Source organism: Cebidichthys violaceus, unplaced genomic scaffold, assembly GCF_023349555.1.
Source record: "Cebidichthys violaceus isolate CVI_PGR_0920_01 unplaced genomic scaffold, fCebVio1.0.p SCAF_1, whole genome shotgun sequence".
Taxonomy (NCBI): Eukaryota; Metazoa; Chordata; class Actinopteri; order Perciformes; family Stichaeidae; genus Cebidichthys; species Cebidichthys violaceus.
Genome location: NW_027176262.1, coordinates 10,307,509 through 10,330,022, shown reverse-complemented (window position 1 = coordinate 10,330,022; position 22,514 = coordinate 10,307,509). Strand labels below are relative to the sequence as shown.

The 22,514-nt window shown below is 39.8% G+C and overlaps 1 protein-coding gene across 2 annotated transcripts in view; it reads left to right on the top strand.

Moving 5' to 3' along the window:
• Positions 1–988: 988 nt before the first annotated feature.
• Positions 989–22,514, top strand: part of zgc:172282 (leucine-rich repeat and fibronectin type III domain-containing protein 1-like protein) — a 154,668-nt gene continuing 133,142 nt past the window's right edge. For both annotated transcript variants that reach the window (XM_068710006.1, XM_068709996.1), the window contains exon 1: positions 989–2,097. The gene's annotated coding sequence lies outside the window, so the exon portion shown is untranslated. The remainder of the gene's footprint in view (positions 2,098–22,514) is intronic.

Below are 22,514 nucleotides of genomic sequence, written 5' to 3'. Positions count from 1 at the left end.
CTGACTCCAAATGAAATTCATCTACCAGTGGTACTTTTATCTTGTTTGTTTAATCTGTAAAAAAATAAAAGTATAAAAACAATTTGTTGTGGTTTTATGGTGAGAATGTGCTATATGATGTCTTTGCTATGTAACCATAGTAAATTGCTGGAGTCGTTGTCAATAGTAGATTGCTGGCTGCTGACAGTAGCGTTATATAGACTGTACAGACATGAAAGTGGTATCAATGTTCTTATCTAACTCTCAAAACGTCAAGCTATTGCTCAATTGGCAACCAGGAATACACCTAAGGTAAGTTACAGCTCAACATCAACTTTATGACATACAGTGTGTTTTGGGGAGATTGTGAGCATATTTACTCCAAAAGACTGTGATTTTTATAGATATTTCCATTTTGTTTCAAGTAAAAAACTTTCTTTGTGTTGAATCCCAGAACATACAGACACAGTATTTTATAAAGAAATGATTACTTTGTGTTGCAGGAAAAACTTAAGGTCATAATAAACTAGAGACCATCTTGCAATGGGGTCACACCAGCTGCCCACATGGGCATTAACTACCCCCCTACTTCCGGCGCTCTTACTCGGACCACACCCAAACTCAGCCTTAGTTTTACATCTCAACTACACATTTGTAAAGTTTGTGATGCCAATAGTGTCATTTTACCTAAAGACACACTTGCATTCCAACGGCCCTCTCGAGGTCCCCGTCCCTCACTTTGAAAACATCCGGTCGTGTCGGTGTGTGTTACAAACTATACCGGCTGCTTCTCCCAGGCAAATGCCCCGGCGATGGCATCACGCACAGCCGTCATAACGTATCCATCCGTTATTACCAGCTAATCCCGGAGCAGCGACTTGTCAATAGACGGAGCAGCACACGCATACACAGGGAAGGAGACCGACAGGAGAGGGGCGGACATAGGCGTATCGCCTCCTGGGACAAAAAGCCGCACAGTGTGAAAGTAACGGCAGGAGGGGACGGAGAGGTTCAGTGTGGCAGAACAGAACGCTTTTTTAACGACAGCGGGGGTGGGGGGGTGGGGGGCAAGAATGATTCGAGGCTGGTTTCATAGCAGGATTAATCATCTTTGTTCTGACCTACAACGCCTCTATCTATAGGCTGCCACCCACCGGGCAGTACGCACTGTTGTCCAGCGTCTCTCCTTGGAGAGACCGACGCGGCGAGAAGACAGAGAGAGGTCAAGACAAAGTCACTTCTGTGGTTGAAAAGGGGTGGACAACCATCTGCCAAGATCCTCTGATTCTGCAGGTTTTTTCTATCCACATTTTGTACTCGTATTGTTTATTAATCTCTTACCTTGAGGCGGATAATAAACCAGCCTACCGGCCAACAACAAAAAGGATTATTATCCTACAACCAAGTGCAGATCAAATGCACATGTGAGTGAGTGAGATGTGATGTTGGTGCAGGAATGACAGCTGCTGAATGGGAGAGCAAATAGCATAGGGGAGCTTACGTGGAGACCGGCTGAGTAGCCCAAAACGACGACCGTGCCCGGTTTCACCGAGCTCACAGAGCGCTTCCTCACTCATCACATGCCTTTCATCTACTCTGGAAACTGATTCCAAGAGATCTTAATCCCCAACGGTTGGGTGTTTCCTTTAAATAACCGATTACCGAGTTTTAACGAAAACGTTGGAGCTCATGTGGAGACCGAATGGGCGCACAACGCGGCGGCGCGCTGGTTTAACGGCGTTTTTATCCACGCTCACAGTTCTACCCCAGTGAATCAGCGGTGGACACCGGATTGCCGTAGGTTATCGGCTGCCACCGGTCGCGCAGGCCTACCCGCAACGGGCTTTTGATGCAAACTCAACGGGAACTAACCGAGACGCATCGCTTGCCCCGCCACCACTCCAGGAGCCCCGCAGCGCGACCAGCGTTGCGCGGTGCAAGACCACAGGTTCAAAAAGTGGATATGATTTCTTATTTGGTTTGAAAAATTGCCGTCTGACCAGGAGGAGGATTATTTAACATTTAATATTTGCGGAGCGGAGTTCTTCCCCTGGCTTTACAAGAGGGGGGAGATAACCGGAGGAGAAACAGCCTTTACCTAACCGGAGAGACGCGCAGGTATGACAGTCTCTTTAACTACTTTTCTCATCTGTCCGATTATCGCACTGTTTCCTCCCTCCTCTCCTCCCGTTATCACCATATGCTTCATGTGTCTTCTCGCTTATTTGTGCCGCAACATTTTGGAGAGGTTCATTTACAATTTCAGAAGAGCTGATTGAGTACACAGAGCAGGGAGAGAGAGAAGGGAAGGCAGATGGGGAGATAATGGCGCTGGTATTTTATCTCTCGTACGATTTAGAGGTGGTGATATCTTTTCTCTAGAAAAGATGGAAGAAGGGGAGATGCTGGGGGGGGGGGGGGGTAAAGCACGGGAAGTGTGAAGAAATATATCTGAAACAGAACAGAAGAACAGAAACAGAGGAGGTGAGAAAGTGCACGATGGGAGCAGAAATGGGATCAAATAGCATGGGAGGAGAAGGGGCAAAGAGGAGTCTGAGAGTTTGGAAGAGAAGGAGCGATGAGGGACGGATGGATATAAAGGAAAAACTGAAAGGGAGGAGATTGTTGCAACCTATTAAATTGGGGAAAAAGCAGATGGCTAGTTGAGCAGTATTGGGGGAGCACAGACGGGGGAGAAGTGAGACAGCAGGGGCTTCAAATGAGCTGGTAGGGAAGAGGGCAGAGGAGAGGGTGCTGAGATGGAATACACAGAAGGAGAGGAGATGGGCTGGGTGATAGGTGAGGTGTTCAGGAGAAAGGGAGGATATAATGGCAGGTGAGAGGGAGGACTGTTGGAGAGGTGAGTAAATATAAAAAGAGAGGACAGGAGAAGGTATGGAAGGAAATCGATGGTAGTTGGGGGGGGGGGGGGGCAAGAAGACATTGGTGAGGAAGGAGAAAAGTGCAGGTGTTGCAGCTGGTATTGAAATGATCCCTTAATTTAAGAAAGCTCTAACAGCAGCATGCTGGAGGCCAAATGTATAATGCCCTGACAGATATGCTGTAGCAACTGCATGGTATTATCCAACAGACTGCTGCGTAATGGGCATTGCTGCACCATGTAGACAGAAGGAGAGACACATAGAGAGAAGAGGGAAGGCACAGAAAGCTGCAAACTGCCAACAATTTGGTTTGCTGTGTCAGCTCATCAGCTCCTCTTTACCTGGTAAATTCTCTCCTCCCTAACTGCCCCATTTGCATTTTGATGGGGTTCTGCAATGGCTATAAACCACCGTAAAACACATGTAAACACATGCAAGATTAAATTAGGTTTGGGGGAAGTCGTTCACTGGTTTCCCTCTTTCTGTCTCTAAATTTGTATATCGTTCAGCTGAAGCCTCGTTTCAGTATTTCAATCTCTCTTGCCTGCAGTACGTTTTTGTCATTCAGTCTTGACATATGTTTTAACATGGCTTGGAACATTCGCAGGGAAAGATTACATTTTGAATGCATTTCAGATCACAATCTTAATGTATGTGATCATCATCTTATCAGTATCCTAACAAGCTGTACTGCAATGGAAAATGCTGTCAGTGAATGGAATCATAAGGAGCACTTGCCTTCAGCTCGTGTCTTTGATCATGACCCCATTTGCACCACGACATCCACAGTAACTCAAATACTGACAGAAGATTTTATTAAGATTGAGCTTAGAGTCTCAAACTTGGCAAATATACCCAAAGGAGATTGCAGGCTGACTTTTCCTCCAAACCGACACAGAAATAAATTTCAATCATGCTTGTGTGTAATTAGTAGTTGATGCTGTAATGAGCTGGGACTTGATTCTTTAAATCATCGTGGTTTCTGACATTTCTGTCACAGTCATTGTGCCAACATTTACAATATTCTGGGTTATATCTGATATTCTGGTCAAGGTGTTATTTGAGATCCACTGTGCATGCATCTTCATACATTATCCCACTCAAGAATACCACTATACATGAAAAAGAAAATTCTCACACTGCCATGGAAACAGATAACAGGCAGTCAAAAAATAAAAATAACAATTTTGTGCCTCTGGGAGACATTGTCAGGTCCAGCAGTTTTATTTTAGTTTTCTCATTGCATAATCCCTTCAATAATCAGAATTATCTGTGCAAGCAAACACACTAATATACAACAGTAATGCTTTTTAAAAAGCAATTGTTCTAAACATTTTTGGTGATGTTGCAGCAAGGTGAGACTTGAAATTGGACATAAACAGTTTCGTGATTGTAAATAGCCACATTTGTGAAGTCACAGACTCCCTGACACTATACTGAATGGTATATACATTCATATGAGATTCATATTTTGGAAATATAATTGTTTGTGTTTTGTTCTTGTATCTTGAGTTTAATCACCCTCGTACACTACCTCAGAGCATATAGCACACTAATGGTTAAAACAGAGCAATACATGCAATTTAATTTAGCTAAAATTCATGGAATAAAGTTCATGTATTAATCTTGTTTGTCATTATTGTGTGCTACAACTTGATAAGCATATCAATTTCATAGTGGGCAAGCAGTTTAAATATTCTGAAGAGTCAGACTGTAGAGGCTGTAAAGAAATAGTGTGACATTTTCAAAGTACACTTATTTGTGCTTTTGCTCTTAAGTTGAACAATTAACATACATACAAAATGCTCAGACTATGTGCTAGACAATTTCTTGGCCTGGTGCAGTAACTTCCTGGTTTTTGTATGAATTAAACAAATGAGACACAAAGTTTTCATGTGTTAAATTTAGAGGTGGTAGGTGGATTTGTTATATTTGGACCGTGTCTAGTTTCCCCGTTTCCAGTCTTTATGCTAAACTAAGCTAAGCTGCTGCTAGCCCCAGCGACATATTTACCAATAAGAGAGTGGTATGTTTTGTTGCATCTAACTCCCGACAAGAACGCCATTAAGCATATTTCTCAAAATGTAGAACTATTCCTTTAAACATCAGGTGTTAGAATAGATTAAGGCGCGACAGACCCACATATACCGTACAACCAGTTCAAAGGTGTGTGCAGGAAAAGCCAAATTTTCCTTCAGAGAGGAAGGCCAGTATGAAAACAGGCCATGAAAGTGGCCCTTCATGATCCATCTGGTTTATTAGGGTTGAGACTGAAGGTTACAGAAAACATATATGAGGGATAACTGGGGCCAGAAAGTGAGAGAGAAAACTACTCTCAAACCTTTCGATCATTTTCAACACTGCAATCATACAGTACGTATACTTCTGTCCTGTCACCCAGATGGCTTTACAGTAACTCAGATTATACCTGGGTTCTTTTCTCCCTCATAATTGAGTGCAGCATAGGTGGGTGATTGATGGGAGATGACATGTGACAATTGAAAAGGAAGAGTCCCTTAAATGAATACTTCACCCAAAACGACCATTTGTAAACCAATTACTCACCCCATGCTACCTTGACTTTGTGAAGAAAACTGTATTTCTCTCATGCCTCCATGGTGAACGGAGAATCAAGACAGGGAAATCTTGACGAATTGAAGTAAATAGGAACAGCAAAACCATATCACAACATCCGTTTAAAAACTCTCACACTACTCTTGCAGTACAATCCAACTCTCAGTCGTATGCTCACTACTTACCAAACACATGCATTTTTTCTGAAACCTTACTATTTAAAACACTACGCATTAACAGTCTCCCTTGTCTGAGTGAGTGCTTTCTATTGTTTTGATGGGTGAAGTGTTCTTTCAACAATTCCCCTACTTTTGCAAGAGCTGAAAATGTGTGATACTTTATGTTTACTGTTGGCTATATTAAATTGTATTGGGTCAAAGAAGTGAAGAGAAAGGCTTGACTCTGAGGGGAAGGAGGCTATTTAGATTATAAAGAAGCATGGAATCACATCAGTCCATTTTTACTTTGATACATTGATAGAACATGATCTGGGACTGCCTTTATGATTGAAGTTGTATTTTTTATATAACATCTTTACTATATTATAACTGTATATATTGTGACATGTGTATTTTTCTTGTATTTTTCTTTTTCTTTTTATATAATATTAAGATTTTTTACCTGTGACCTATTGCTGCTCTGTAACCTATTGCTGCTTGTAACAAAATAATTTCCCCTCGCGAGATCAATAAAGTTAGTATCTATCTATCTATCTATGGATAACACACTTATAAACCCTGAGTGGCATAGGTCTGCAGTACGGAACTAATAGTGTGGTTCTGACTCATCAATGGCAATGATGATTCCTCCTAGTGTCTTGATTGGCTAGAAACGACATCCTAGCACCTTTTGAACAAACTTCGAACAATAAACCTTTTTTTGGCGCCATCTTAAACACCTTTTATTCTGTCAACATCAGATTGAATAATGACGTTCGAGAGAAGTGTATATTCTGCAGGGGTGTAGGTCTAATTGATTGATGTGTCTGTTTGAGCGAGACAGACAGAGCAGAAACGAAATGGAACTCACACAGAGAAGCTCAATGAGTTTTAGAGAGAGAGAGAGAAGAAAAATACAGTTTCATATCCGTTGGGAAATGATGTATGGAGGTACAAGTGAGGCTCACACAGAGGTGTTTCTGACTCAGACTACATGTTTATTTGTACACATTTGTGTATGGATATTGAAACATAAAGGTTTTGGGTTTGCAGTACAGGACTAATGTTTGCAAGAGGCTAAAATAGAGTGATGTTGAAGTGATGAAAGATGTGCAAGGAAGAACAGGCTGAAGAAATAGACTGATCAAAGAAAGGGAAGATAGAAAAGAGAAAGGCTGGAGGTAGTAAGAAAAATGGGAGGCTTTTGGGGGAAATTGACCTTTATTCAACAAGACGGGTCAATTAAGAACACATTCTGTGTTTGGGGGAAGCAGAGAGAAGAGGAAATGCATAGAGCAGTGAAGAGAAGGGAGAAAAGGAGCAGAAGGAGGAGGAGGGGGGAAGGAAAGGACAGGAGGGTGTGTTTGACTGAAGAGGAAAGGAGTAAAGAATCAGAAATGAGAGAAAAAAAAGGAGAGCATAAGGTGAGAATATTTCGCCATCATGCTCTAGGTGATGCTCTAGGTGTTAAGACTGTGATATGGCAACACGCTGTTTTATATATTTAACGTCCAAAATATGTCATCATGATGTTCTCAACACAGTGACATGCTGTCCACTACAGTCGGGGTTTAAATGTCTGCACAGTTAGTGTGTGTCTTTGTGTGTGTGTGTGTGTGTGTGTGTGCATGTGCGTGGCAACAGATGCTGGTTCAGTGGTGCAATCCCACCTCGCCAGGGAAGAGAGGGTAAGAGATGCTGCTGAAAGACAGAGGGAAAGAGAGAGGTGAAGAGAAGGAGGGAGGGCTGGTGCCAGGAGAAAGAGAGGAGCGAGCGGCGTGCTGAATGCCAAGCAGCTTGGTATTAGAATGGTGGTGTGTTGAGCAGGCAGGCAGAGGGATATAACACTGCTCAGCTAAACCACAGCATCCTATAAGTTCCCAAACTTCATCTCTGGGGAATGACAGTTTTAGTATCTTCTTTTTTCATTCTTTAACCATTAACAGGTTTTGCTGATTTTTTTTTTTTTTTTTAAATATTTTTTTAATTTTTTTATGTAATTGAAGGAAAACACACTGGTCAAAATGTTAACCGATGATCTACTATACAGTTCAGTTATAATCAGCAGCTATGGAAGCCTCATGTGTCAAAAGCAATACGGGGATCTATTTCTATCTTCTTTTCACCAATCTTGGGTTCCTAGACATATGAGGTACAATCCAAACCCCAGTAGATCAAGGCAAGCATTTGTCAAGTATTTGTTTATGTTTCACCTGGCTTTGAATTCTAATAGATTATTTAATATACTGTATAATGGTGGTTACCTGTCAGTCATCTTCAACTGACAACTAGGTTACATGAGGGATTGCAGTATTTTGTTTTCCCAACTGACTTTGTGAGGGATGTGGGACATAAACATGTGCCTCATCCAGTTTAGAGACCTCAATCTTAAATAGCCTCAAAAGTCTGCCATTAAGGAATAAGCAGCTTTGAAAAGGGGATGGGAAGAGATGATTTGATTAGCCATGACTTTTAAAAACATGCCCCTTCTACAGCTCTGCTAAAGCCACATCAACACTTATGGTCACATTTAGGCAAGTGAATAAAAGTATTGTGTTTAACATCACCATGTCAGTATTAAATTACAATATTTTATGACCATAGTGGCCTACTGGTACTTTCCATTAATCAGAATCAGAATCAGAATCAGAACCATTTATTGCCAAGTTTGCACCTACAAGGAATTTGTCATGACGGGTTAGTGTTAATGTGTGTTATGACTGTAAAAGGCTATCTAATTATTACTGCATATATGGTGCGTATGAAACGGTATGTTTCTGCAGTAAGTACCAATGAATAATAGAAAACGTCTAAATGTAGATATGAGTGACTAATCCCAGTTACCTAGTTACACCATTACTGAGGACTTGGCAATTGCTTTATAATAAAAGCCTAAATCAATTATTTTGTACTGAAAGGCTTTTTCAGTGAGTGCATCTTTTACAGTCCTTACTGTGCATTAACAGCATGTACATGGAATTTCAGTAGTTTGATTTTAATATTACATAATTTAAATATTCTCATTTCTTGAATGAGTCGAATAAACATAGTCACTGTAACAGAAAAAAAATGTTAAATGTTCAAGACAGTTGTCTGGAAAGTTGTAGTTGATAACCTGGGCTGATTGTTCTAAATAATATTAATATAATTCATAATAATTCAATATCTTTAATATATTGGATTTTTGTGTTTAATCTTGTCGCATATTGAATTCCTAACATTTAACAATACGCTATACACAAAAATGTGAGCAGTAGCTAAGGAACAAGTGAGGAGCGATCTGATAATGAATTAATCATCAGTAGTTCCTAAATAACTTTGATTGGAGGATTATATAGCAGATAATGAAGAGTTGTTTGAGAACAAACTGGAAGATACTATATTAATGACTATTAGGTGATTGTGTTACGATATGATATCTTCCAAAATATCTTGATTCAAATACTGAAACAATACCACAACGAGAACCTAAAACCACAAGAAAAGTAATGGAATAATATATGACAGAACATGAAACCATTTTGACAATGTCAATGCAAGGCAGTGAAGGATGTGAGAAGAAGCGAAAAATCAACAGGAGTGAATTAAAGTACCGTAGTGTGCTCATACATTTTAATGTCCAAGCAGGACTGGAGAAACTTTTAATTTAGATCAGCCCTTTACACGTTCACACCTCTCCTTCACATGTCACACTGCTACTTATTAAAGGTTAAATCCTTGCAGAGATAAGTGTGAGCAGTACTGTAAGCTATTTTATTGAGTTGCCTCTTAGCAAAATGCTCTGAGTGACTGTTAGTTCCCTCTAGTAAGCAGTAGAGTTGGGTTGATTTCCCGTTTTGCTGGTTTGGTCTGGTGTACAAGCTTTAACCAATTTTATAACACAAACTGGCTGAACCGACATACGTCATTATAGCTTTATCTAGCAAATTAAAAACTAGCCTTCTTTAACAACCTGTGGCGACCGCATTACAGCGCTAAAAATATATTGTATTGCATTAGTGATAAGCAAATGGCATTGTGATTAACACAATTTTGTGTTCGTCTATAAACAGACTTTACAGAGCCACTAGTGTCTGACAGGCCGTGCACAAATTATTGCCGAGCCAAGGCCAGCATGTTATTATGTAGTATATATTTGTTTACTGCAAAGTTAATGTGTTTTTTGGGGTGAAGAGACAAAACGGGTTTCCGCCAGCCAGTGTATTGCAATCCGTGGCCCATAACATTAGCGAGCGAGCGAGCGTGTGACGATGAGTATGAAGTTAATGCTAACATTATAGCTTTGAAAATAGCAGTGCAGTTTGTGTACAGTTTAGGCTGTCTGTGAATATGTGTGACAACTCCTCAAGACCCAAGCCAAGTTCTCGTGTCTTACATGCCACCTGCTGATTAAAGTGAAGCAGGTTGGTAGCACCAAAAGATAGCAACAACTTTGGCCCAGGCTCACTTCAAATGGACTGACCTTTAAGGTGGACCATCTTTTCTCATTTTAGTGACAAGCTGCTCCTCTGAGTTTTGGTGGAGCCGCTGCTGAGTCAAATAAAATTTGGAAAACCGGCACGGTCCGGTGTTGTGGTCCAACTCTAGTAAGCAGTGATGCAGTGTATATGTCTAAGGCTTTTATTGTGAAAGGTAAGAACGGAAAGAGTCAAGTTGATTAAGATTTCTTTAGTGGCTTATTCATTTTGAAATGCTTTTTCATGCTGAAAGACTTATTTCCAAGAAAGATCTTAGCACATCTCAAGTAAACACAAGATTCAAAGTGGCGCATTCGTGTGATTTTCTTTGGCGAAACATAGTTTTACAGAACTGTTGATTAAATTGACGAGAAGATAAAATCGCATGAGTGTTAGTCTGCCAAGAATTTCTTTGGTCAAGGAAAGCCCTAGTTACATCATGTAAAACAAACCGCTTAGCAATCAGCTGTGCACTCAAGATCAGACTGTAGACGTAACCACTTAAAAAATGGTGAGTAGACTTGCTATCTTCCTACGACTGCACTTTTTAAACAGACCACATTTATATTTTAATAAGTAGGTTATTTGTAGCGATTTTCAACTCCCTGGCAATCTCCCTCCTGACAGCTGTGTAACATAAAAGCCACACACACACAACATGAACGTCGGGCACATAATACAGTGACACGCACGCACGCACGCACGCACGCACGCACGCACGCACACACACACACACACACACACACACACACACACACACACACACACACACCATGTGGTCGGTGTGGAAGTTTTGATGTAAATGACATCAGCTGTGTTGTTGTTATTATTCTGAAAACATGGGATATGCTGCAATTCATTTTCAGTTGGAATTTATTTGTCTAGTAACCTGGAGCACTTTTATTTTGAGATGTGTTTAAATGAGGGCAAGAGAAGGTCCTGTGACTTGGTGCCGTTTTGGAGAAAATGTAAGTTCTATTAATTAAGTATATTATGAACATACAATTGAATTTCAATTTTCCATTAAAGAAAAGTAACGCAGATGTTTATGTATGCTGTTAATTATAGACTTTAGACTTTTTTTTAAATATATAGATATTTAAAAGCTGTTCTGCTTTTGCACACACCACTGACAACTGTTGTTGGACTATAGCCCACTTGTATTCAGGACGCCTCTCCTATTCTAACTGTACTGTATACATGTTCTTTCATGTATTGTTATATGCCTTGCTGTAAAACTAATTGCCCTTCGGGGACAAAAATAAACTTGAAAGTTGAAATTGAAAGACTTGGAAAAGGCAAAAGAAAATAGCAATTGGTGCATCTTAACTAAATATGGTCCTTATTATAACATTTTCATTCTTAAAGTACAGATGCTAATAAAATGGGGTATGGTACTGTTTGTAACGGCAGGGCATTGTGATACCTTTCTAGTATCGTATACAGTGCAAGACTATTAGGTAATGATAAGTTTATAAATATCTGTGCAGCTAAGCGGCTGGTTCAGAGTTAATCAGGAACTAGTCATGAGGATAGAGGTCTTTTTGTTGAGTGATACATCAGTGAGCAGGTTAAACTTAAACTTTACTTGTCGATTTCCTCTTCTCTTCACTTAAATCGCTGTTCTATGTTTGAGCATGTCAGTCTTTCTGTTTGTATCCATGTGTTTGCGTTTAAACGTACCTCTATCCTCTGTAATTGTCTTGGTCTGGGGTGACAGAGCAGACCTGACAAGCGAACCCAGATACTGCGTGGAGATAGATTGAAGAGGAGTGTCTGCTCTCCCCTCTATCTCTCCTCATCTTTTACTCTTGTCTGACAGAAGCAACCCTGCATGATGGATGGATGGATGCCTCTCTCTGCCTCTCTCTATCTCTATCCACTCTTAGTTTCGCTCTCACTCACTCATTTTTCTCAACGTGGCTTCTCTTCACTTTCCCATCACTTGCGTCCTTCATGTTTTTGTATTTTGTCTCCATATTCTTTCTGCGACTATCTTTCATTCTTCCTTTGTCTCTCTTCCTCCCTCTGAGGTACTCTCTTTAATTTATTAGCATGTGCATAGTCAAGGTAGTGTGTGTTTGTATATGTGCAAGTTATGATAGTATATGTGTTATTGAAATCTGCACAAACCCAGAGTTTCAAATTACTGGGGCAGAGTTATCTATCATTCTATGTTTGTTGCCATTTATCAGTCCGCTGTCACTCAGGTACGAGTGTCTGCTATCTTGGCTCATATTCCATTTTCCACGCTTAATACTGAAGGCATAATAGCTTGACTTGTAAATGAACACAACAAGTGCAGGGCACACTTGGCCCAAAAGAAACCTAAATTAAAAATAGTAAAGCTAATGCAATTTGGAAGATAAGTTGTAACAGTTTGGGGCTAAGAAAATACAGCCAGCACAGCAATATAGCTTCCCATAATGGTTTCTGATAATATTTTGTATTGTGTCCTATGTTATAGTTAAAAGAAAGGGGATGGCTGACCGTGACTTCTCTCAAAACCACTGAAGTGACTGATCAAATCACAGATAGTCCAGCAGTTCCAGTTAGAAAAAACCCCCAAAAAACCTTTATTGCTGAGTTTGGCTTGACGGGGTGTACAGGAATACTTTGTATCTGTAGTTTGTGTTTGTAAGTATGTGTGTGTTTGTCTGTGTCTGTGTGAATTAATTCACTTGACGCACACTTGAGGATTAATTGGACTAACTACTGGAACTCAGAAAAAACTCTCCTGTGGTCTTTGTAAATTACACTGGAATGCAAAATATACCTCTCCAAGGGGGAGGCAGAGCATCCCACTATAAGGGGGAGGTGGAGTCATCCAAATGGTGCTGGCTTTTGTAGCAGTAGTTATTTAGTTAAATAGACAATAAATATTGATCAACAGAAATAAAATGTAAAATAGTCCAGAGTTAACCGAAAAGATCATATTTGTATGGCGTCCATGGCCAGATGTTAATATATATATAATATCCAAGGACAGTGGAATGCCAGTCTTTAATTGTTATGGCAGGAGCCAAGAAAGCATTGATGGGATTTGGACAGCCTCTCTTCATTCCAAGCTTTAGAAGAATACTTAAATTCATATGCTGTCTCCAGCAAATAGCAGTGCTTTATACCTGCAAAATGTCTCTGAAATGTTACCCAAGATACAATTTGTATCTATTTAGTTGTTCATACCATTCTGTACTTCCCTCACTTGCGACCTTATGTCCAGTGTCCAGTGCAACAATTTTTGCAAAATTTTTTACACCTTCCATCCTGGAGTGCAATAGATTTCATTGGTTGAATAAATGACTGGAAATAGATCACTATATACTAATACCTGTTGATACTGTTCCACGATTGAATCCCTTCTTCAGACTCAGTACCCATCCTGCTGATTGGCTCGGGACATGATAGTTGTTGCAAACATTACAACACTAACACAGACACGTTGTAATCTTTGCGATGGTTGATGTTTGCCAGAGTGTAAGAGGAAACCCCCAGAAATACTGGAATTCCTGTGTTTCGTGTAACACATTCTGTATTGCAGGAAGAAACAAAACAGAAAAGGTAGCCATAGTCTAAATTGGCACATTTCATTAATGAAAATAATGCAATTAGCTAATGAAAAGAAGAGAGTTTGAAAGAAATGCATTAACCTTTCAGTTTGAAGGGCTTTAACAATTATACACCACATGTAATAATTCCCACATCTGATTGTGCTTGTACGTCCCTCTCTGGTTGTATCTCATCCTCACTCTTTCTGAAGTGTGCTGCTCATGTTCTGGTGCATTTGGGTGCACTGCTATTTGTGAACAGTGTTGTGTCAAGGTTTCATCTGGCAATTTAGTCCACTGTAAATGTCAAATTTGAATTTATTTTTCACTGTGACTGAAACCGAAAGTGGCAGGCTTTTTGTCCAGAGTGGACCAGGCCTTTTACGTAATATGGCACATATTGTTTTTCCAAGATGTCAAGGAATTTGAGACCTAATTACTGAATGCTAAGGGACGCTACAAACTCATTACAACCATATCAGGACTGAACAAAACAATATGAGTTCATTTTAGAAAACACAAATGAAATAATTATGTGGACCAATAACAATACATAGCTACAAATTGTTAGAGAGGTCTCTGTTATTGCATACAAAACAATGATAACAGCTAAAATACACAATACTCTTAGCTTTATATTACTTATAGCCAACCATACAGAGTCATTCACATTAGTTTTGCTGCATTTCTTCTTTCTCTATTGCAGTTGAAAACTACACTAGTAATTTCTAGTTTGACAAAGTAATTTCAATTCAGGGGTCACTTAGCTTTTTCAAGAGCTTTCAGCAGGATCTCACAGTGTTCATCAGCCCCAGTACCAATCCTGCTGCTACAGAGAAATAATTTTAAAAAAAAGCCAGTGAGTGGACCTTGAGTTTAGAATATTTTGTCAACTGCTTTCAGGGTCAAGAATCAACTTTCATGTTTTTACCAGTTTCTAGGTTTTTAGAAAGTGCAGAATACATGTGACACTCCACCTTTTACTGTCAGACAATCACAGACAAAATTGTTTTATATATGTACTGCAGTACTGTCCTGGTGTGTGAATGTACGGCACTTCTATCATACAGCTCGATGCACAAATGCTCATAGGGCTCTTGGGGCTTTGAGTTGCTTTAACAATGTAGACTTTATTCCCCTAATCAGTGCACACTGCAAACAGTATTACAAGTGAACACACAAATGAATGAATGCACAGAGCCCATCTCTTATAGAAGACTTCCTAAGCACTTAAGAACCTCCCCATGCTTCTTGATCTTAACGTCACGGAACATTTACCATTACATAGGATGGGATGTACGCTCCTTAGAACACTGTCTGATGCATTAATGGCAATAGGTGAGAGTATGTCTCCCTGAACTAATTTGTAGCTACACCTTCACAGAATTACAAGTAATAAATTCCAACCTTGTCATCGGTTTTGAAAACAGCTGCTGAAGGGACAGTCAACACCTCAGCCTTGATGCAGCCTGCTCAGCAGTTCACAAAATTAGTGTTTATTAACACAGGCTAAAAGGACAGACCCTGCTGGGTTGAAATGGTCCACTTGACGCACCACGATCCTGATAGTCTGCAAGAGAGTCGGCAGAAATAATTAGACTTGAGAGGGCAATCTACTGTTCATAAAAGGCACTCATCAGGACTTAGCAGCTTGGTTCTTAAAGATCAGCAATAGTTGCTGTTTGTGCAGTGGGCAGTGTGGAACCAAGGAACTGAAAAATTCTTGTTTCACAGTGTTTGCAGCCTAGATTCTAATCCGGACCACTATAGCTTCAATCTATTTATCTGATTTACATGGCTTTGCTTGTCTTCTGAATTGTCTACATAACACTTGAGCTCTGTAACTGGACACAGTAGTGCTGACTACAATATCAAATACAATAGCATATATGCTGTCATTGTATCATGTGCTATCATGAGACACTGGGAATTATCTCACATAGCTTTCTCGAAAGCTTGTCAGTGGTTTAATATCAGAGTTTAACATCAGAAATTACACTTCGAGATCTCAAAAGCACAACAATCTGTAAGTGCTCGGTGTAATATGCAAACACAGAGAGTGGAAGAACCAACTGCTGAAATTCTTCCAATCAATTAAGCTATATAAGGACAATGCCACAGTAAGTTAAAGAGAAAACAACATGTTTTATATTGATTTCCTGTGTGCATAAGATAGCGTTATTGGGATCAACTACAGTTCAAAACTAGAAAGGTGCAATTAGAAGACTGCAGATCTCCACCAGGTGTGTCTGCAACAACCGCTGTGATGTGTGATTGAATGAATACAAATCACAATTTGCGAGTCTCAGTTCTGTCTCATTGGAGTATGAGCATGCAGCCTTTAACTGGCCACCAAAAATAGTGAACAGTATGTGAGCTTGGCCTTGGACAGACATAAAGGTGCACACTCACTCATGGACACACACACACAAGCGATAGCATGATTCTCCTGTTGGAGATAATCAATATTTGGACCATATTAAGTTCCAATGTAACAGCAATATTTATATACTATATCATCCTACAATTGTTTTGAAAACCACCTCTACATCTAGAATTTACTTCCTCCAAAGTAACTTTCTAGTATTACTATAGTTATTGGGGTGCAGCAATCCTTCTGTCAGTATGGGAGGCAGGGAGCTTTTACAAAAGTCAAATATAGGTTAGATTACCTTTGAATATGGATGTGAGGCTGCCGTGGAGGCTCACTCTACAGATCATAGGACATGTGTATGCAGGTATCTCTCTCTCTCTCTCTCTCACACGCACACACACACACACACACACACACACAGGTATGTTATGTAGTTCTGTCACAAACAATTCAAGCACACATGCAAGTTTGCAGCCATATTCAAATATGCAAGATCTCTGTCACATATTGTTTTCTACTTAACAGGCGCCTGTGAGGGTTCTGATGCATATTTGATGATGGTTTGATTGACGGTGGAGAGGGTTGTGTCGGTATGTGAGAGAGACTGAGGAGCAGCTCCTATCGAGAAGAGTGTGGAGAACCACTAATGGCAGCTAGATGTTGACAACCTATGGCTCCATTAGAAATATTGCTCTTACAGCTCTTGTACACTTGCTACAGCAGTGCAAAAAAGCTTGAAAAACTCACTGTACACTACCTGCTGAGCACCAAACAGCAGACAAGTAAGATTAGAGACTAGCAAGTGAACATTGTCGGGCATCTAGCAGACAAAGAGCCAGATATTTCCCTCAGGAGTCGGTACAGTCCAAAAACAGAGCTAAAAGAGAATGAATACTGTACTCACATTCGTCATATATGCACACAAACATGACTACAAATGAATGCTAATGTTGCTCCACAACTGCTGCTATGCTGCTCTTACACTTGACATATGATTACAGTGGCTATTATTTCCTTTCTGACTGACTATAATTCAGTCTTTTATAGCCAAGAGTATTACTCACTCTTTCCAAACTGTGTATCACGCAGGTGTATTTATTTGTTATATAAGTAGGCAAAAGCAATGCCCAAATTATTCAAATTCATTGGAAACAATGAGGAAAAAAATAATCAACCCTCATGTAATATTATATACTCCTTGAAGCTTGTCGGTTGGGGATTGAACATAATAATTATGATAATGATAATAATAATTACCATTGCACACTTGTGTTTATATTGCTTATATTGTTTAGCCCAAACTGTCCATCAGAGCAACATAGTCAGTGTTACTGTGTGCATGAAATAGATCCTATGATCATCAACTGGTTCACTGGACCAGTAAAGGCTATATGGGGTCAGAATTTTGGCTGGGGCCTCCCACTCTGCCTACTCTTTTTCAGATAGAGCCATGAAGATGCCCTCTTTATAACTGGGAGCTATTTGCCACTGATGTGCCAAGCACTCCATAAATCAGGTTATAGTGAGGCACAAATTACTCAACAACAGCCATAGGGAAGGATTGTGAGAACCAAGATGGCTCCCATTAAAAACTGCAGTGTCTAAACAAACCCTGATTGGTCTGATTTGTGTGTATTTCCTCACTTTAGTGTTAAGGTTCGGTGTGGGTTTGAAAGTATTCTCAGTATTATCGGCGCCCACAGGACATTTATAGCTTCAGTTTAATGGCGTCCAGCATTTACTGGCTTTCCACTGTGTGTGTGTGTGTATCCATTTATGCGTGGGCGTGTGTGTGTGTGGAAGCTGTAGAGGCCCAGCTGTTGTGCTTTGCTGCCAACTCATTGAGCTGTTACAATAAATTTGTAGCGTGTAGTCTCTCTGCCATCATATAATAATCCTGTGAAAATTTGAAGCCATTTGGATCACTCATACTCCAGATTCGTTGCTGACATTTAGTATTGCTGTTGGGTATACACCTTGACAGTCTGTTTTGGTGGTTGTCGTGGGGGACAGCAGCGAGTCTTTGTAATGATAATTGTTTTCTTGCAAATAATGAGTTAATTGGCCTTTTCCCCAAGGAGAATGCGTAATGAACTGAACCCATTATGTAACAAATAAAAAGGTCACAATGTTAGAAAACAAAATGCTGTTTAGAAAAGTGGTATCAGGCTTTGCAATGAGACTCATGTTGCTCACTAAGTTACATTTGCAAATATTGGACAAACAGAAAACAGCGTTGCTTGCACATGCAACGCTGTTTTCACTGAGAGACAGGCACAAAAAAAAGCTTCTACCTACAAAATCATGTCACTTTTTTTCTAGTATTCCTTCTTTAAACATACATTTTTAGAAGACACACACTTGCGGGCTCATCGAGAAACAAACAGTTCTGCAGGATTTCTCTGACGTGGTTTTGCAGCATGATTTCTTCAGTCCATTTCTGACCACCCTGATATCACACTGATGCCTTATCAACTCATCAAACAAGCTAATTTAAAGATATATGAGGAATTATGATGAGTGACATTATTGTCTTTGGAATTTTCAACCCGTCTCTGTCCTGTGAAGAGCTCAAACTCCATCTGACCTTTTCTGACTTTCCCTGAATAAAGATTAAGGCGATGTGATCTGAATCAATAACTAATGACCCGGTTGACAGAAAGATACAAATCCTGACCGATTTGCACATTTGAATTTGTTTTTAAGTAAAATGCAGGTATTGGCACTGCAATAGTTCATCATTTGTAGTGTGTTGAGCAAATTCCTAAAGATTCTGCATCACATATCTATTCAACATCCAGTGTCCGTTTCAAGCTAACACTTTTTAGCATATAAGAGCTGTCAGAATCATGTGGCAATCGCACACAACACATCTTTGGGCACATTCTGTTAGGTGCCTGAACTTACTGTAACTAAAAAGCCAAAGTGCTTACAAGCAACTGTTGATATTTGTTAACTGCTGCTATCTGTTAAGTGTGTTGTTGGCCTTGTGGATGCACCTTTCTAATGTTAAATAATGTTTTAGAATTTATCAAGCCAGTCATAAACATTCCAGATCAAAAGTTCACTTTTGTTGTGGTGGCCTCATCCAGACATGAAAGGATGAATAATGAATACAAGTCAGCCTTTGATAATGAAACTGTATTGACCTCAGTGATGAACAATTTGAGTGCATTCAGTGCAGCAAAACTGCATTTTTCTGCATGTTTTCCTGTAATAAATACTGTTAAGAGAAGCTAAATGAATGAAACAACAGATTTTGTCATGTTATGGAGGATGTGGAGACTGTGAGGTGTGAACGTGAGCTTTAGATCTAGATTTACATTACAGTCAGAGTCACATAGAATTAAGACTTCTGGGAGAATACAAAAATACAAATCACATAATATCCCTTAGTAATACTTGTCCCTATGCAAAAAGGGCTTTTGTCATGTTTCCTTCAAATCTGGTATGCAATTTGAAAGAAACCCACACATAGATACTTTGTAATTTCAATGCTAATCTGTTGAACGGCTATGGCTAGAATGTCTGTCTGACAGACCACACTGGCTGGTGTGTGTTAGAGCTTTGAGGAATAATGTTCACTGACATAAATGCACTACTTAAGATCATAGAAACTGTGTATGAAATTTTCTTTACGGTGGCTTTTGTCTGATGCTGTTCCCAGGGCTTTGAATTATCGCAAGGACTTATTATTACTTTGAACCAAAGTTTGCATCTTTTATTCTCTTCTTCTTTAATTCATTTTCACATACACAGAAATTGGGTAACTTGCATCAGTACACATCAGAATCCCTTTTTTCCCTTTAACATTTAATTCAACTGGGGGTACATACAATGGATTGAGTAAAACATAATGTTCTCCCAGCTGAAAGTTAGCGCCAAGAGATTTTTTCTCATTTTTTTTTACTGGAATGGAATTGTTGTTCAAAGGAATTTTTGTTTTCACAGGAATTTGAATTAGGAATTTGATCATAGGTTTGCTGCAGACATTCCCAACTTTTTTTTCAAACTGATCATGTTACTGATTGTTCTTTAGACTCATCTCTAATTGTTCCTTTGTTTTTAGTTCCCACAACAATAAGAAGAGAGTTGGAATTGTGTTAATGATGAATATTACTTTACATGTTATTGGTCCCATCTGCGAGTTTGAGATGCATTTGGTATCTCTATTTCTTTCTTGTCTCTGTATGTTTTTTGTTTTGAAATCGATTTAAGCTACAAAGCTTTGCTTCAGGTAAGACACAGGAAGGATGAACAGACACAAAGTAGCGTTGAGGGAAAGCGAGAGGTTTATCTTCTGCACCAGGTGATGATTATTTCATCGTGGTAGTAAGATAAAATTATATCAGTACACTGGCAATGAGGTGGCAATGCTATGTGTGTTTTTGTGCACAGGCACACTCAAATGGTGGATGTGTCTACCGCTGTAACTGCCGGCACAGAGCGATGGTTTCTCATCCCTACTCTTATCATCACATATATTATTAATTAGACAAATCGTAATCTTCTAGGTATGTTTACAGTTGTTAATAATGACAATTTAATGCATGACCTGGAGCATTGACTGTTAAGATAATGTTTTGTTTAATTGTTCATTATTTATGAAATGAGTAATAATCTTCCATGTATTAGCTAATCAGTGTTTATCAGCAGAAGAAAATTAAATGTTATACCTTCTAAAGTGTAAATAGACACCACTTGTTCAAAGAAAAAAAAATACAAATAATAATAATGTTCACTGTTAAGCCTCTTGGTGTTGGTCTTGCACTGACAGATGCCATTGATTGAAATGTAGTAAGGTGACATTGCACGTGAGTTTTCATCACCCCTTGTCCAACAGGGATGACATCTTAATGAAAAGTCTTAGACCAGTTTGGAAAATATTTTTTTTCCAGTCAATGCATCTGTCATTGTTTGTGCATCATTCATTAGTTGTTGTTATAAAATGCGCTAAATTCCGAAAAACACAAAATTTCAACACCACATAAAAAAACAGCTCTGGAATGGTGAAATGGATGGGATATGCCTCAACGACCCTTCCATAAATTAAATCAAGTCCAAGTTAAATGAGTGTGTTGATGAATAACAGGGGAAATGTAGAAAACCTATTTCTAATTCAGGTATTGCATTTCAGCATGAAAAGGTCTGGTTGTCTTGTAATTTAGTGTTGCTGACAGTGCAATACGTAGAGACTCATTTGTCACTGCCTTTTTGTGTGTGTGTGTGTGTGTGTGTGTGTTACTGTAAAGGATTGCTCAACCAGACTCACGTACACCAGTTTGTGTGTGTGAACTGCATCAGATCTCCTGCGAACACACAGATACAGTTGGTGTGGCTTTCTTCTTTTCAGCTGTGTGCAAGAGCAGCCACTTTATAGATTGATAATCACTGAGGCATGTAATTTACCAATTGATCCCCATCAACTCCCATTATTGTACTTGAACAGCCTACACTGTCCGCTTCTCTCACAGACACTCATCTGCACTCACTGTCTAAGTATTTGTCTCTTGAACAGATATACATTCACACACTCGCTCTTCTTCTTAGAGAGAGGTTACATTAATACTGGGGTTTGAAACGTTTTTTACACCTTAGAAGAAAATCAATTATAGCCAGCGACTGGCATGTCAATGTCTGAAGCTGTGAGACGTTTTTAGTTGTCCAGAGCTGTGTGAGTGTGTTCATCTCCCTGTCTGGTTGGGTGTTAAATATCTGACAGATATGAAGAGAAACCCCCCAAAAATATGCACCTTTTATGTTCAGGTCAGCGGCTACTTTCAGCGGGGACATCCGTCCAATAGTTGTGGAGACATTTCAGTCTAAACCACAGAAGTCATGTTGGCACTAGAAGAAAAGTCATTAGGATATATGGTTGGGGAACCATGTATGCCTTTACAAAATGTTGTGCACATCCAACCAAGAGATGTTGAGATATTTCACTGGTGAAGTGAAAACTTTGACTTGCTAAGGGTGCTAGATGAAAAGTCAGGGAGTCACCAAAGTCAGTAGGCATCATTCTATGGGGACTGTGAAGTACAAAATTTCGTCCAATAGTCGTTGAAATATTTCAGTCTCCATCAAAGTGATGGACCGACTGACCGATCATCCCGCATGAGTGGCTAAAACATTTAACCAAACAAGCAATATTAGCCAGCTGAATGCAATTCGAACACCATGTTCGAGCATAAGGATGTTCATAAGTGTACGTGGTACCAGAGCACCCTAGGCCGAAGGTCGATGATCGATTTTGTTATCGTATCATCGGATCTGAGGCCGTATGTTTTGGACACTCGGGTGAAGAGAGGGGCGGAGCTGTCAACTGATCACCATCTGGTTGTGAGTTGGGTCAGAGGGTGGGGGAAAACTCTGGACAGACCTGGTAAGCCCAAACGGGTAGTGCGGGCAAACTGGGAACGTCTGGAGGAGGCCCCTGTCCGGGAGATCTTCAACTCACACCTCCGGCGGAGCTTTTCTAGCATCCCTGTGGAGGTTGGGGGCATCGAACAGGAATGGACGATGTTCAAAGCTTCTATTGCCAA